Consider the following 11,625-nt stretch of genomic DNA (forward strand, 5'->3'; position numbering starts at 1 on the left):
TGTGTGTGTGTGTGTGTGTGTGTGTGTGTGTGTGTGTGTGTGTATAAAATAAAGAGCTAATGTGAAAATAGATGTGGAACAACATTCTAGATTCTACAAAGAATGTTGAAGAAGAAAGTGGGTAAGTGGCTAAATAGGGAAGTTTATTTACTGATTTACCCAAATTAACATTAGAATTACTTAGTTGCACTTGTTCGTCTCTCCCAACTCCCACTTAGTTGGGAGAGACGAACAAGGGCAACTAAGTAATTGTAATGTTAATTTGGGTAAATCAGTAAATAAACTTCCCTATGTAGCCACTTTACCCACTTTCTTCTTCTTCATTCTTTGTAGAATCTAGAATGTTGCTCCACATCTATTTTCACATTAGCTCTTTATTCTTAGTCGGATTCTTATCATCGTCTTGAATCTCTATTTCGCCTTCAAAATTAATCGCCATTACTGTTGTATTATTAAGTTACCCTTATTTAGAAGTGGGAGTTGGGAGGGATGAACAAGGGAAACTAAGTAATTTTAATGTTAATATGGGTAAATCAGTAAATAAACTTCCCTATGTAGCCACCTTACCCACTTTCTTCTTCTTCATTCTTTGTAGAATCTAGAATGTTGCTCCACATCTATTTTCACATTAGCTCTTTATTATTTTTCGGATTCTTATCATCTTGTTGAATCTCTGTTTCGCCTTCAAATTTGTCTTCATTGCCGTTCTGTTATTAAGTTACAGTGAGTTTTTCTTCCCGCTTTCCCCTGATTTTTCTACTCTTTAAGTATGTCCAACTCCAGATAAAATGCCTATACTGGTAGTTATTTTCATACTTTTCTGAATTTTTAGATGTATGTATTATCAATTATATCTATTTTGCTCATACATGTTCGAAAATCGAAATAAATATGTAGATGACTTTGGACCCTTGATGCACATACTGCATCCTAAACTTGCGTTTTTTTTCGATAGCCTTGATGCTAATAGTTCTGATATTTCTTCCTATTTTGGGGTTAAAACTTAAACATGTGAAGAAGAGGAAACATTTGAACTTGTAGATGAAGTTTTGACTTATTTTTTTAGGACAAAACATTTCAGTCCAGCTACCCACATAAGGTTTAGTAGATCTTTTTACACTTGGATAAAAATTTTCCATTTATTTAGCACTATCGCTATTCATCCTTTTCGGGTTTCCTAATTTATTTTCCTTATTAAGTTCTCCAATTTTCACCTATTATTTTTTAAATTTCATCGTGCTTTAAAATTCGTTATTTCTCTTCTTCCATTTCACTTTATTTTCTCTCAACTGCATTGTGTTTTCTCTTCTTCCATTTCACTTTATTTTCTCTCAACTGCATTGTGTTTTAATTTGCGTTCATGTACAAAGTGGATCTTCGTTTCACTCATAACCTTTGATTATAAATCTTACATAAATTGAAAGATATCATGAAAGATTACATATTTCAAAAGAACTGCTATTCTCTCCATTAAACTTGGACTAGACGTTTGGTACATATAGTTCGTAATCTCTCCAATAAAATTGAACTACTACTTTTGATAGATATAGTTTGTATAAATAACTTTTAGTGGTTCCGCACTATACACGTCCAACATTTTGATCAAATACGTCAAAGTTAATTTAACACTCCTGCATCATTGAATATGGGGATGATTAAATATAAATTATGTATACCAATTCTGTTTCGTTGAAATGCTTTCTAAATAGCCAGAACTTTTGTAGTTTAATTTTACATAAAAATCTATCCTTTTCAGTATCATGAACTATCAATATTATACAAGAAACCACTGTTTATTGTGATGTTTGAAACCAAAACAAACAGCTTTTTGTTTTTGTTTATTTAGGAGATAAACCAGTGTTCTCTTTTAGAGTGTATACAAATAGTATATATTGTTATGTTTTAGTTGCAAAAGACGGGATGTATTGAGAATAATTGACTGCATGTGAACAAGTTTATATTGTGGCACACAAGTTGTACCACGAAGCCATGGATAGTGATGTCCGATTGATCATTAGTGTGTTCATCAAAAATGGTAAGGGGTTTTTTGAAGGATTGAAATCGTTTGTAGACGTTGGGGGAGGCATTGGAACTGTGGCTAAAGCCATTTCTAATGCATTTCCAGAGTTGAAATGCTCTATTTCGATCTGCCTCATGTGGTCGAAGGCTTTGTAGGGGGCAACAACTTGAACTATATTGGTGGAGATATGTTTTAAGTCTGTTCCTTCCGCTCATAAAATTTTGCTAAAGGTATAAATCAGAACTAATTTACTTGTCCGTTCATTATTTCTTGCGTCAAAATGAATTGGAGATCAAAAGTAATCAAATGATAGATCATGATAATAGTTTGAATTGCTATTTCACCTGTTATTACACAATAGTTTGATGAGTCATTTTATGTTCAATTTGTTATGTCAATTAACAAATAGATCATGACTCAACTTGTTTAGAATGAGACAGATTAAATGTGCTACTAAAAGTTATGTTGATTTTACTGTCTTTTGTGTAATTTGTCTTATTTTTATTTTAATATTTTTTATGACAATTAGTGGATATTACATGATTGGAGCGACGAAGACTGTGTTAAAATATGAAGAAACGTAAAGGAGCAATTCCTAGTAAGGAGAATGGATGAAAGGTGATTGTCACTGACAGTGTGATTGATAACGTGAAAAGAGATAACAAATCATTCAAAACTCAATTGTTTTCAGATGAACTTGTGATGGTTCATGTTTTTGGAAAAGAAAGAAATGAACTAGAATTGGCAAAACTCTTCTCTGATTGTGCATTTAATCGCTACAACATTAGTCCTATCTTGAGATTAGGGTCTGTTATTGAGGTTTGAACAAGAAATGGTTTCTAGGAGAGTTATACAAATTGTATATATCTCAATAGTTAATGGAAAGGAATATGCAAGAGGAGAAGTGTTCTTATGCCAGTGATAAGAATATGAAGCTTTGAAAAAATTATTTGTGTGAGTTATCTTCCGCCTATAGTTATTTTAATATTTAGTTTTTGATGTATCAGAATTATCATTTCATTTACACATAGAGATTTCCACATATGTGCTTGTAGACAATAAAATTCATGTCGAGAAAACAATAATCAAGAACGGAAGATTATAGCAACAATAGATTTATTATTTCAATTGCTAGTGTTATAATCTATATGATTCCTCTGCATTCACCTTTTCAATTATAAATTCAAGGGATTTAAAGTTGGATCTTGATCTTGGACTAGAACTTGGACTTGGACTTGATCTTGATCTCGGACTTGAACTTGGACTTGATCTTTATCTTGACTTGAACTTTATCTTGATCTTGACTTTCCAGTTGAATTCAAGGGCTAGGAGCTTGATCCTGAATTCAGTGGTCTTGATCTTGATCGTTCTTGAACTTGATCTTGCTTGATCTTGGACTTGAACTTGGACTTGGATTTGATCTTGACTTAAACTTTATCATGATCTTTACTTTCTAGTTGAATTTAAAGGTTTGGATCTTGATCTTGAATCCAGTGGTCTTTATCTTGATTGTTCTTAAACTTGATCTTAGACTTGAACTTTGAAATGGACGGGCTTGGAGCTTGATCTTGAACTGATGGTCTTGGTCTTGGTTTTGATCGTTCTTGAACTTGATCTTAAACTTGATCTTGATCTTGACTTGAACATTAACTTTATCTTGATCTTGACTTTCTAGTTGAATTCAAGGGCTTGGAGCTTGATCTTGAATCTGGTGGTCTTGATCTTGATCGTTCTTGAATTTTATATTGAACTTGATCTTGACTTCTTCGAATATTGAACTTGAACACTTGAATTCTTGAATCCTTGAATTCTTGAATTATTGAGTTCTTAAACTTGTAGGGAAATATATGGCTTTTGATCCACGAGTTTTATCTAGATTCTTGTTTAGAATTATTGGTCCTCTTTTCTGAATTATGTGACGCCTATTTATAGTTTTAGAATAGAGGAGTTGCGATTGGAATAGGTGGGCCAATAAGATTTAAGTGACATGGCATATGACTTATGGAGAGGGGTTTAATTAAATTCATATTTATTGAGATTTTGAAGACTTCATCTTGAAACAATTTTATTCATAAGGTTTTGCTCTCATTGAGTCACCATCATCTGGTGCAAGTCCAAATCTTTATGAAATATTACTCATAGTTTTTACTCATGTAACACATCAAGTGAGAACATTTGATTTTTTGACACTAATGCAACTGAACTTAGAATATGGTTCTAAGTGACTATGTACCTCATTGAAGAGGATCAAGTCACAACGTAGTTCTAGAGGAGTGACTGATTTTTTTGTTGTTGTTGTGTTGTACACAAGTTATACTCTTTCGTGTCAGGAATGACATGTAGTTTAGGCTCGTATCTTGTGGAGCATTTTAACTTGAAGATTTAGCCCAAATTTAAAGAGCTTTACTATATACAGCTTAGTCTCCTGTCTCGAGGATTATTTTAACGTTAAGATTTAGCACAAATTTAAAGAGCTTTTTGATTACAGTTTATGTTCCTGTCTCAAGGAGCATTTCAACTCGATGATTTAACTCAAACGTAAAGATTTAAGGGGCATACAATTTAAGCTCGTGTTTCAACGAGTATTTCAACTTTAAGATTGAACTCAAACTTGAAGATTTAAGTGACATACAATTTAAGCTCGTGTTTCAAGGAGCATTTTAACTTGAAGATTTAAGTGACATACAGTATAAGATCATATTTCAAGGAGCATTCCCACTTGAAGATTTAACTCAAACTTGAAGATTTAAGTGACATACAGTTTAAGCTCGTGTTGCAAGGAGCATTTAAACTTGAAGATTTAACTCGAACTTGAACATGTAACTCGAGCTTGAAGATTTAAGTGGCATACAGTTTAAGCTCATGTTTCAAGGAGAATTTCAACTTGAAGATTTAAGTGACATACAGTTTAAGCTCGTGTGTCAAGGAGCATTGTAACTTGCAGTTTAAACTCATGTGTTAAGGAGCGTCTAGATATACATTGACTCTTCAAAGTCATCTTCGGATGCAGACTTGCCCCCATTTTGTAGTTCTTCTATATCTTCATCGTCATGAGGTTCATACACAGGAGATTGTTGATCTTCCCTTAAAGTCATGTTTAATTCCATGTCATGTGCACGAGTTGCCAACTTTAATCCTTGCAAAATGTAGTGAAGACCCCAATTCATACCTTGGATGCACATTTCAATGCTAGAAATTTGACTAAGGTGATCGTCGAGTTGAGGCTCAGACTTCTCCGGTAATTGATATAGTCAACAACTAACTCATTTTCACCATGATGAGCATTTGTAAGTTTCAATATACTAACGACACGTCTCGTGCTATAGAAATGATTAAGGAACTCTTGCTCAAATTGCTCCCAACAACCTTTAGAATTAGGTTCAAGATATGTGTAACAATCAAAGTCATTTTCTATGAGAAATCGAACGAACTCTTGAACAAGATAATTATCATATGTCCCAGCAGCATTGCTAGTCTCAATAAAATGTGTTGTATGTTGTTTGGGATTTCCTTTGCCATCAAATTATTGAAGCTTAGGAGGTTGATGACCCTCATACATTTTCAAGTTATCAATCCTTTGTGTATATGGCTTTGAATATATGGGAGAAAATTTGGATGAAGACTCAGATTTGCCTTCGATAGCCTCTATGATAAAGTTCTTTAATTGATCAATTGGAATCGAACCTTCAGCTTAGATATGAATCTCGTTGATCTTTGTTTGTTTTACGCAAGACTCTCCTTTCTATTTAATTAAAGAAAGATTCAGAGGTGATTTACTTGGTCTTATTTCAGTCATGTTATCCATCTTATTTGTTAGCTTGGAAAGTTTAGCATCTTGTTCGTGTGTGCACTTTGTCCGGCCTTCAATTGCTTTAATTAAGCTTGCTAGTTGTTCTTCTATAGTGGAAGACATTTTGATATTCTTTGATGCTTGAAATGTTTAGATGAGTGGTAAAGATTGTCCCACAAGATGTTCCAGAATTTGTAGACAGTAAAATTAGCGTCGAGAAAAAAATAATCAAGAACGAAAGATAATAGAAACAGTCGATTTATTATTTCAAGTGAGAATGTTATACACACACATATATATATATATGTATAGGATTTAGAAGCCAAACACATTTTGTACTCAGTATAATGTGCTCGCCTATATATATGTGTCTCTTGAAATTCTATAGTTCAACATAATTTATACTATAGTTGGAAATCGATCCATTAAAACAAAGTACAAGTTCCAAAGATCACTGAAATCTCGGTACGACCCAAAAATTTAGAACATTTTGCAGCTCCACACAGACAACGAACAATTGTACTTCGGTATAACGCAAAATTATAGTAACACGCCAACTCCATTCCAATAGATATATCTTTTTTACAAAATTGTATTTCTTTATACATTAATTACACCTAATTTTATGATGTGATTTCTCAAAAGACTAACCTAATTAAGTAATTTAATATGCCTGCTTGTTTGGAACAAGGGAAAACTGGAGAGGTTAAGAATGGATGTCACCCTCAGAGGTAAGGAATTGCCAACTACAATTGTCATTTTTGAGTAAATATATAGCTCACAAACATAATCCATATAACTTAAAGGAATGTTGCTTTATTCTTTCGATAGTTAAACAGACATAATGTATTAATATTGCAGAAACATGACACATAAAGAAGACAACAATCACCCTGCACAAGTTAATGACAATTATTAGTAGATCTTATGGTATCTACAAAACAATTTTTTGATGGTGGTTTTGCTATATGAACACTATCAATAAATGGAAGTATGAAAGAATAGGTGACATATTTGAAACTATCAATAAGCACAACAATGAATATCTGATACCATTACCATCAACCTGAACATATACTACCATGGAAGAACGTGACTTGTTCCTGCTGAAATTCTCTTGTTTTCCCTTTGTTCCAGTTTGTTCTTCCTAAATGTTGTGAGAGGGTCTAGAAAAGGAAACCGGAGGGACATTGAGGATCCTTCTATTTATGGAGGTTCGTGTCATCCTGCCTTTCTTCCATAGATATATCTCTATCAAAAGATGACACATCAAACTGGAACACTTCTGTACACATGCCTAAACTCAACAAAGGTCCTGCCCAAATGAACACAAAAACAAATTAAAATACTGGAAAGTAGAAGGTTACTCCAAAAGATTAATTTCTTGGAGCATATACTATGAATCAAAGCAATTAAAAGTGCCTATACTATTAATAGTCGGTTTGGATTTAACTACACTTACGGGCAAGACCTTCAAAGTACAACTGCTGCGTAGTTGACTTTACATTCTCTTTCTCCTCAGATCAAAGAATGTTTTTTCCCACTGCATCACATCGATAAAGGCGAGGATGGATTCCTGGGATAGCAGGGGCTAAATCACCTGAATGCTTTGTCCCACTGCAACACTTCGATAAAGGCGAGGATGGATTCCTGGGATAGAATGGGCTAAATCACCTATGAGTCCTGCCTCGTTATTTTTCTTATCAGCATTTCCATGAAATGCCATGGCATTCTCACTTTCCAATATGGATAGAATTATCAAGTTCCCATCAATATCAACAATGTAATCATTCCTTTGGACATACAGAGAGACGCCAGAGGATCACTACCATTTCCCACATGATCAAACTCATCTGCAGCCCTATTGGTATTTTTCTGATTGCTTTCACCCTGACCTCCCTGGACACAATGGGAGCAACGATCTTTACAACTCTATTTCCCAGAACAACCAGTCCTATTCACAGGCCCGTTAATAGTCAAAACTCATCCATGATGTTTTTTCATAAAATCCAGTCAAAAAAGAATCTCCACTCATAAATGGTTCCCTCATGCCTACATATCTTCATTTCAATAAGGGAACCAACCCACCAAAGAGCAGGATGAAGAACAACACACAGCTAACACTAAAAACTTTCTTTGTTTTAACCTCACTCTTCTTTTTCTCCACTTTCTTGTTACTTTTTGGCATGGGTGCTAGTGCCTGTGATTTCAACTTTGGAATGGGAACCACTTGAGATCCTTGTCGGTTCATCATATAATATGGTGTATATGACATCCATGGAGAAGTATAGGGATTAATCCTGGGGGGTGGCGACATTTGAGAAGGTACACCAGTACCTCCAAGTTATGCCTTTAGAGTTACATTTTCTTCCTTTGCATAGGATAAATTTGTATTCAAATGTTGAATTGTTGATTGAAATATTCTAAACTTATTATATAACTCCTCAACATAAAGTTTTTTCTTTTCCTTGATAAGTGAGCCCTTTACTTCTTCCTAATTTTCCTAAACATCCTATTTTCGTCCTCATCCTTGTTAACTGGAGCTTCCCTAACACAATATCCTGAGGTCAACATGAATTTTCTAGAAGTATCATCAAGAACTCGCCGTAAGTTGACTCTTAGGTTGAAAAAAGTTATTCAGGTTCATTTGACTCGAGTCCAAACCAGATTCCGACCCGAGACAGTATGGTAGACAATTAGGGTTTTGAAATATATCATCATGGGTAGGGTTTGGAAATCTATCATTGAATGATTCATCAAGAATGATGGCATCGGTTGTGAAATTAACATTTGGAAATTCCATAGGGAAATCTTCGACATTTTATTTGTATGTTATGGTCATGTGTAGGGTGTAAAAAGTACGGTCAAGGTTGAACTGCAAGACCGTCGAACTCCTCGATGAAGTTGGATTCTTCCGGCGGTGGATCGGCCATATCTAGAGTGCATTAGCAATTGATAAGAGATTTAGTGAGAGAAAAGATAGGAATAGAGAGGCAACTGAGAGTTACTTTTCTTTTATAGTTTTATTTTCGACATTGTTAGGATTGATCCATTACATTTTGTAGATAGCATATCTAACAAATAAAAATTCAGATTTCTTGATGTTTCAAAAAATAAATTTTATAAGATTTCTTTTGTTTGTAATGTTTGTTTTACCAGTAAGTGCATGTACGAATACACGAATGCTCTCTTAAATGATTAACTTTAAGAAAAAATGTTTAATATTCATTGAAATAGTGAATTGTGTATTAAATATGTGATCCAAGAACTATTTGATTCTGTTTATTTTCTCTGTGTCTCTTTATTTCACACTTAGAAGGTCATTATTTAGAGCCGGGTGACTTGAATATCATTACTAATTTTTGAACACGTGCATTGCACGTGTATATCTTGCTAATTAGAATAAATACTTTTAAAAAATTAAGTGTACAATGTGTCAAATACAAGCTCAAATCAATGAACAGTGATCATATTCAACTGATATTATCATCATTGCAAGGCACATCATACAAAAATATTGTTATCAAGTGAATTTCAAATGTAATACTATAACGACTTCGAATATACAATTTTTATGATATATCAAGTATCAACTTGTTAAGAGTACTTTTTTTTAATTTCACAACACATACTTTAAATGTCAGCACTATAGTTGCACAATATTTAATGCCTTGAAGTTTCACTCTTCATTTTAAGGAATAATAACCTCCACTTCTTTATAGATGCATACATATCGAGAAGTTGTCGTCGAAGCAGAGTAGCTTTTGTAAAAGTTATGGAGAAATTCGATCAATACATGCCTTTCTTAGGATGGTTTATCGATCATTATCAATTTCATAGTGTACACCTACAAAACAAAAACAGTAGTTATTTGTTATAGAAATATCATTGTTTAAATATTTGATTGACATATATAAATAATAAGTATAGGCATATGAACCCTTCGTCTTCTTTGACTCATTCAAAATTATTAGTTTTGTCATGGGTAAATTTTGACAAAAGAAATTTTAGTTAAATCATAATGATATACTTAAATTATGAAATACAACACAATAATTTGTGAGTTACTAACAACATGGTAGAAAAATAAAACAATATAAACCAATAATTATATGGTGCAAAAAATAAATAAATATTAAAGAAAAGATAACTATGAATTTATATATATACATATTTATGAACCAACCCAAAAAAACAAATAGACTACATATAAAAAAGTTTGAAATTATCAAATAAAAGTTTAATGAAGTAGAAGTATTGTCAAAGGATAAATAAAGAAAATGCAGAAGTGTTATCGCCTCTACATAAGTTCAGATTCCAACATTCATATGATTAAACATCAAATCAAGACTTTATAAATGAGAAGTATTTTCATCAAAAAAAAATAATAATGAAAATATTACTCCACCTTACTTAAGTTCGGCTTCTACGGCTCATAAAATTAGATCGATAGTGATAATAGGATTTAAATATAAATAGGAGATAACATGTGAGGTGAAACGACTTAAAAGCTGATTTCAAATATAATATTTAATTTTAAATTATGTGTTTTTGGATTCTTAAATGTAGCACATAAATAAGAGAAAGTAGAAAGATTTTTACTTAATGACATTATACTATTGTTTAATGAGGAATTACGTCTTCTTGGTTTATTAATGTGGTTGAAGAGAATGGGAAGGATTGTGATCAGTGATGAGTGGTGTAACTATTTAATATGCTACTTTATTTAATATACAATTATTAATTAAATGTTTTACAATATTTTGATTCAATCAAGGGGTAAAATAGTAATTCAACTTTTCATCTTTGAAGCTTTTCACTTTTACTAATATACTAGTTTTTCGAACGTGATTATAAATTCAAAAATATATCTTATTGTAAATAGCATTTCTTATTTAAGAGAAGATTTGAATAATAAGTTTTGTACAAAATAATAGGCAAAAGGGTCTAGTGAACCCTTGTACTTGTGTGAGTTTGTATTGTGAAGCCTTATACTTATCCATTTGTCATATGGACCCCTGAATCCATCTAAACTCAACATTTTAAACACGTTTTCTGACTTGACGTTCTATGTGGCAGATACAACCAAGGGTCGTGTGATACACACATCTGAAGAGCGTGAAATCTGGTTAAAAGGGTCTAATAACCACATTAGGGTTTTAAAAAGTCATCTTCTTCCCCATTCACATTTAACACCATTATTAGACAAATTTGAGTTTTTTTCTTCCCTCTTTTTCAATCTTCTTTATCCAAATTTCTTGTCCATTTTTGTCATTGTTATACTCCTTTTTTTTTTCTATGGATTTCCACGTAATTCTTTGCTTCATTTTGTGGTTGATCCTATTGTAGTTTTCTACATCATTATGAAAACTGCTTTTCTTAGAATCCAATAATCTACTGAAAATCATGAAACATGTACTGAAAGCATAACAAATAGAATCCCCAAAAAGTTTTTTAAAAAATCATTATAATCAAGTAAAAACCTAAAAATCAAACAAAAACATAAATAGAAGACGAAATCTAGACTAAACAACATACAAATACGAAAATAAGTCAAAAAATTTACATAGATAAATTAAAAAACAAACAAAACCAAAAAAATACTCAAACAATTTTGTAGGAATGAAGAAAAAAATGAGAAAGAAGAATTGTAGGTATATATAGCCACACATAGATACAGGTCTAAGACGACGTTGACACACTGTGCACTCAAGCAGTGAGCCTCTCTTTTTCTATTTGGATGAAAACAAAGACGAATTGTCTTGAATACTGCTGGTGTTTTTTCTTCAATGGAAAGAGTAGAAAATGTTGGGGG

At 32.6% G+C, this 11,625-nt stretch overlaps 1 pseudogene; it reads right to left on the reverse strand.

Moving 5' to 3' along the window:
• Positions 1–6,712: 6,712 nt before the first annotated feature.
• Positions 6,713–8,384, reverse strand: LOC107013205 (annotated as a pseudogene).
• Positions 8,385–11,625: the final 3,241 nt, after the last annotated feature.

Source organism: Solanum pennellii, chromosome 3 (assembly GCF_001406875.1).
Source record: "Solanum pennellii chromosome 3, SPENNV200".
Lineage (NCBI taxonomy): Eukaryota > Viridiplantae > Streptophyta > Magnoliopsida > Solanales > Solanaceae > Solanum > Solanum pennellii.